Source organism: Camelus ferus, chromosome 14 (assembly GCF_009834535.1).
Source record: "Camelus ferus isolate YT-003-E chromosome 14, BCGSAC_Cfer_1.0, whole genome shotgun sequence".
Classification (NCBI taxonomy): Eukaryota; Metazoa; Chordata; class Mammalia; order Artiodactyla; family Camelidae; genus Camelus; species Camelus ferus.
Window position 1 is genome coordinate 25,561,174 of NC_045709.1, and position 6,393 is coordinate 25,567,566.

At 59.6% G+C, this 6,393-nt stretch overlaps 1 long non-coding RNA gene across 1 annotated transcript; it reads left to right on the forward strand.

The window, feature by feature from the left end:
- The first annotated feature begins 201 nt into the window (after positions 1-201).
- LOC106728676 lies at positions 202-2,731 on the forward strand. Its single transcript, XR_001364933.2, has 3 exons — positions 202-386; positions 1,917-2,395; positions 2,488-2,731. It is a non-coding gene; the product is annotated as an uncharacterized LOC106728676 (long non-coding RNA).
- The last annotated feature ends 3,662 nt before the right edge of the window (positions 2,732-6,393 follow it).

Consider the following 6,393-nt stretch of genomic DNA (forward strand, 5'->3'; position numbering starts at 1 on the left):
ACTCCGCCCTCGTGTGGCCCGGGGCAAGACAGAGGCCTGGGAGATAAGTAGGGCTGAGGGGACCTCCTTCCGGAGAGCCTACCAGGGCGGAGGCGCTGAGTTTGCAGTCAGGCCCCTGTCTGCCCCGGGCTCTCCTGCCGCTGAGGGTGTGAAGAGAAGGCCGCCCCGCCCCTCACTTTACAGAGGCCCCGGGGACCTGCAGCGGCGGGGTAGCAGGTGGCGGAGACAGGCGGGGGATCCCAGACCCTCCGGTGCCCCGAGCCCCCCAGGGATGCTCTGCCCGGGGGGCGGGCTGTGCCTCCTTCCTTCCGAGGGGCCCAGAGAACAGCATGTGTGCGGCTGAATGTCCTGAATCTGAGACGAGAGGAGGCAAAGAGCTCGAGAAGGTGGGTGATTCTTTGTGCCCAGACAGGAGACCCTCAGAGGGGTGGATCCTGGCGGCCTCAGGGAGGACCTCACAGGTTTGGACGCCCGCTTGTGTCGGGAGGAGCTAGGGCCCCCTCCTCCTCCCGCCGCACATCTGGTCGGGCAGCCCAGGTCGGTCTCTGGCCTCCATAGGTGTCACACGAGGGGGGTGGGTCAGCCCCGCGGACAGCCGGCCCGCCGGCCCCCCCACGCGGGGGAGCCAGTGGGCGAGCTGGGACCCCCCCCCCCCCCGGACACGCGTCCGCCCAGGAAACAGCTCCATCCTCCTCAGGAGCCACTCCCCCCACAGCCTCACCTTGCAAACGGGGCTGAGGAGCAGGGCCCTGGAGGCCTGGCTGTCAGGGGGGAGGTCGGAGAGTCTTTATTGACGACTTCCTCTTAATTGAAGTGTCGCTCACGTAAGTGTTGCGCTGGGTTCCGGCTGCAGCCCAGCGGTTCCGTTTGCGCGTGGATGTTCCTTTTCACACTCCCTTCACTATAGGTTATTACAATCATTACAGGATTTCTTCTCAGTGTAGGTTATGTGACTGTAGTTCCCTGTGTTTAAATACTTTTTCATTATAAGACATGCTCAGCTGTTTTACAACGAAATAACATGGAAGCGCATAAGATGGAAATCTAAAGCTCTTCCCACAAACCCCCATCCGGCCCCCCAGGCCCCGGGTGTGCGTGCACACGCGAAGCGCATAAGATGGAAATCTAAAGCTCTTCCCACAAACCCCCATCCGGCCCCCCAGGCCCCGGGTGTGCGTGCACACGCGTGTGTCTGTGACACCCTGGGACATGCCTTTCCACCCAGGGAAGCACCTTAGACAGTCTTCTGCCAGCCGCGAAGCTCGCCCTCCCTCCTCCCTAAACAGCTGAATTGAGTTTTATTCTGTAGCTGCACCTTGTCTGTGTCTCCAGTCTCCTAGTGACTGTGACCCTGGAGGACAACCACAGACCAGTGGCCCGTCTGTGCCCTCCCCTCGCCCGCAGCCCGCAGCCGCCCGCGGGCACAGCCAGCTCGCTGGGGGCCTGGCTGCTCCGGACGCAGGTGTCACCAGAACTCTGTTAGCTGGCCGTGTGGCGCCTCCGTCTCCCTCATCGCGGGCTAACTGTGGGGGAGGTACTGGCTTAATATGCTTGTCAGTAGCCGGTGTAGAAGCAAAAACACCGCAAGTTTCACTTTATCACACCCTGAACCTCTTGGACGAAAGAATTCCAGGGCTGAGAACGAAACACATCGGGTCCCCACGAACAGAGGCGTTCTTGCTCTGTACCTGAAGTGCCGCCCCCGGGACGCGTGTCGACTCGGCCCCGTCCAAACCACAGGACACTTTATCACAGCTCCCCCCACCTAGAACCCACTTCACCTAGAACAATTGCAGCTGCGTTTGGTTCAACATTAAAGAATTTGAATTAAGCTGAATTTAATTAAAAATCTTTGTTTGACACCTACAGACCTCCCTCCTCTTGACCCGGGTTGCCTCTTTTTCTCTTCCTTCCAGGAGGGGAGTGCGTCCCGGGCCAGCCCTGCGCACCTGCTGGAGAGAGGCGGGGGCAGACCTCCCCCGGCCCCCCACGGCACACGGGCGCGCCGCCTGTCACCCTCCTTTCCCTCTGATGTTCATCGTCACCTCCCCCCTCAGTTCTGGTCCCCGCGCTCTCCCCCTGGGGGGCCAGGGACTGCTGCTCCCACGAGGGTGGCTCAGACCTGCCGGCGGCAGCTGCCGGCGATGTTGGCCTGTTGGCACGAGGGTCTCTTGGCCGAGCTTGTCCTTGAAGCCCCGATTCCCTGCAGACTGGAGACAGCCTTGCTCCCAGGGGCTCCCAATCCTCTTTGTCCAGAGTGAACAGAAGGGCTTCAGTTTCTTTGCACCTTACCAGATGGCTGCCTGGAGTAACTGGTGCCAGGCAGGGGCCAAGGACAGGGACGTTTCGTACGCAGCAAACCAATGCCACTCAGCGAAGTTCTACACAAATGACGGTGCGTTTTCTTGTATCTTCCAAGGGACCGAGGGGAGGACTTGCCCTTGGTCAGTTTTTCTAAGTGCTTATAATATTTTGTTCTCACTGTAGGTCTCACGTGCTCGGCTGATCTGGAGGTCTCCCTTCCCTACATTTACTTTCCCATTTTCTGAGTCAGACTTGACAAGCTTCTTGGATAAGGCGTGGTACATTATTCATCAGAGCTGGTCGGAGGAAGGAAATTTAAGTTAGCCACTGTCCTGAGAAATTCTACTTACAGTACAAAGTTTGTGGTCTAAGTGGTGATGAGGTCTGTTCACGAATAAACCATGACCATGAAGGGCATTTTGCAGTGGTTTTATGTTCTTTTCGCTTTTCCGAGCCTCCTTTCCAGCACAGCTGCATGTTCCCTGCGCACGGCGCGCGGCCCGGGATCGCAGAGGGAGGGCGTACAGTCAGTGAGCTTGCTCAAGAATAAACTTCAAAGGCTCGTCTTAAAACTGGAGCTCATTTGAGGTTCTGAATGGCCAAACGCCAACGTTGTCCTCAGTGCTCTCCAGACCTCATCTACGTGGCAAGCGTTAAAATCGGGATCGGCCAAAGAGCTCTGTGGCAGGTTACGCGGGGCCCGGAAAGGTCCCATGCATCTCAGGGCCCTGAAGCCTCGGGCCTCACGGTGGAGGAGCCCAGGGTTTGTAACAGGACGGGCAGTGCTGTGGTCAGCCGCCTCCCAGGTCTCAGATCTGGTGCACAGCACTGCCTCTTGCTGAGTTTCCACTTTTCTTGCAGTAAAATGGGGGGTGAACACACCACGTCTCCTTCAAAGGGCATCTGCTCCTCCCTCGTGGCTGTAAGGCCCGTGTGGCCGCTCCGCGGTGCCCCGCCTGCTTCTCAAAGGTTCTTTGGGGAGTTACTGTCATTGCCTGCACGTTCCACCTTGAATCGTTCTTTGCATTTCAAAGCTTTTGAGGAAACGTCTTCTAATTTATTTGCCTGGCGTGAGGCTCTGTCTTCACGTGGAAGACTGTGTTATCGCCTGCCTGGTCTTCTCCACCGCTCAGCACTGCCCCGGCCGCCTTGGGCAGCTTCCACCCCCAAACCAGTAAGAAGACGACCACAAAAGGGCAGGAGGTCGAGGAGTGATGGTGGACTCAGAGGAGACGGGAAAAGGCGCTGACGTGGAGAAGAGACGGCGGCGGGGCTTCCGGTAAGACTGTCTGGGACGAGCAAAGGGAGGTGGGGCTCGGGAAGGGAAGCACGCGCGCCTGCTGCAGAGAGGCGGTGTCAAGGCCCGCTTCAGGGCGAGAAATTCGCCCCTTTGACCTCCAGTGACAATGCTGCTCGTAGCTGAGCTGGGTGTCGGGTCTGCCGGCGGGGCCGGGACGAGCAGAGGGCTGGGGACTGCCTCAGGGTGGGGACAGGAGAGACCTGGCAGCTCTGGGGAAGGGGGGCACAGTCCCACCACTGTTTCCGGCTGCTGAGAGGCTGGAGGAGGGGAGCCAGGGGTGTACGGTCCCTTCCAGGAGGAAGTGAGTATTTCCAGGAGGGAGCGCACGAGCTTGGCACGCGTGAGGTCCTGGGTTCAGTCCCAGCACCTCCATTAAATAAATAAGCAAGTAACCCTAATGGCCGCCCCTTCTTTCCCAGACCCGGACAGGCCGCGGGCGAGGCGCCCTTGTCCACGTGGACGCCTCGCACTTGCGACGCAGCGTGGGAGTCCCAGCAAGGCTGACGACAAGCGAGACTGGGTCAGTCTTCCCGTGCGAAGTGGGGGGGACTGGCTGGGCTCGTCCCCAAGGCGAGTGATGGGGCCACCGGGGGCTCGTCCCCATCATGCTCCTCAGCGTCACACGGTGCCGGCCCCGCCGATGCTGGAAGAGTGTCTGTGGAACAGATGGATGAGCAAATGAGTCAAAGTGTGAAATGTGGCCTCAGGGCGCCACGTTCACTGTGTTCTGTCTTCCACTCGCTTAAACCCCGAAGTTCCAGGGAAAATACATCCTGAGACTCAAAAATGAGACACTCAGATCTGCCTCAAGGGCGAGGCCTGGCGGTCCTGCCCCCGTGTGGTCCCGCCCCCACACGCTCGTCTCCCTTCCCCGCACCGCTGGGTGGACCGAAGGGTCTGCCATCAGCGTGAGGCCAGTACCGCCAGCCCCCCTGCCCCGCTCCGGGGCCCCAGAACCTTTGCTAGAAGCTCTGGATCCCCGTGGGTGTCGGCTCCTGTCCCCTCGGGGGGGGCTGGCCCGGGCTGGCACGTGTCCTCCTCCTGGAATGAGGAAGTCCACGTCTCACTGTGCTTGTTGAGAAAAACAAAACACAAAAACACCGACCAGATCCAGAGCACTTCCTGTTGGCAAATCCTTTGAGCAAGATCATATTCATGTACTTAGCTGTGAAAGCTGTAACTTGAAGAGGCCGGTTAAGAATTAGGTAAGAGCCCAGGAAACAGGGACTCTCCCCGCCCGCTCAGCTCTGAGGACTAGCAGGGTCACGCACCTGCGGTGGGTCTGAGCCTGGACGCTCAGCAGGATGCTCTGAGGCACCCTGCCCCGGGCCTCCCTGCAAAGAGGCGGAAGCAGATAGGAGACCGGTATTTCTGGTTTTTCCCTCTCGTGGGGCTACATAAACAGTCCGTGAGGACCCAGTATTAGGACGGAAGTGACCTCGGAGGTGAGCCCGCTCACTTCTAACCGTGTTCAAAGCACTCATCAGGTGGAAGCAAGGCCACAGTCAGCCACGTCTCGGGTCCCCAGGCCCTCCCACAGGGTCAGCCACGTCTCAGGTCCCCAGGGACCTCCCACAGGGTCAGCCACGTCTCAGGTCCCCAGGAACCTCCCAGGTGTCTGTTCAGCTCTGCCAAGGCTCTTATGAGTTGTGACCTTGGAGCTGAGCGCAGGCGCTGTCGGCTGGGCACGAAGGGCCCTGTCCTTCTGTGCTCACCTTACACTGTGCAGCCCCAGGGGGGCCCTGAGCTGCAGCCCCTCGCCCAGCATTTTGTCTACGAAGCTGAGAACAAACAGAAAGACATTCAGACCCTGAGATGAGCAAATGAATTATTAAGCAGCTTAGCGCAATCAATACAAAAGCGCTGCTGGGTCTCCGTGTAGGTATTTCTGGAGTTTGCTTCAATATTTGCTTCTGCCGCACACGGTAGGTCGTTAGAAAACGCGTGGCCTGGGCTTCCACGGGCCCGGCCTGCCTGCGCGGCCGCCCCGTGGGAGGTCTGGGGCTCCGGATGCCGTGAGGGAAGGGGCAGGGGACAGTCTCACTGCTCTGGTCTGCTCTGCCTTTTTAAACCCCAGGTGGGGCCACTTCATGCACCAGTTCTCAACCTGGCGGATTGTCAAGGGCATGGCGTGAGGTGGCCCATGTTTCTCGCTGTCAGCAGGTAAACAATGAGGGTAAAAGGTGAGAAAAACTCGTGTTTTTGGTGTAATTGAGGATGGGGAGGTAGGACCCTGCCCCAGGTGTGTGACTGGACTTGGCTGCATTTTTTACTTGGCCTAGAAAAACAAAACAAAAACTGCACACAGTAACTGTCAGCCTTTTGAGAGTTATTGAGCTGTCTGCTGACTGTTTGGATGAGCTCCCTCCTCTCAGCCGAGTGTCCCCTCGGCGGGAGGTCTGTCTGAGCGTCCCCTGGAAGAGGTCTTGAGATCCCTCGTGTGGACGTGGCGGTCGGGACACCGTTGCTTAGAAGAGGGGCGTGGAAGCAGCTCCCCTGCACATCCCCGTGAGCTGCAGGGCCGCCGAGGGCCCCCGAAGACCACCCCCTTCACCCGCTTCCCCGGCTGCCCCTTCCCCGGCTGAGTTTTCTCCTCCTGAGCTGAGCGTGATCCTGCTCTCAGAAGAGGCAATGGCTCCCAGCCGGGAACGCCCTCTGGGAACGGCTTCCGGGGCTGCCCACCGGGCAGGGCCAGTGGGGTGGCTCGCGCAGCGGGAACCCGCTCTGCCGCAGTCTGGGGCCAGCGTCCAGAAGCGAGGTGTCGGCAGGGCCCGGCTCCCCTCAAGAGC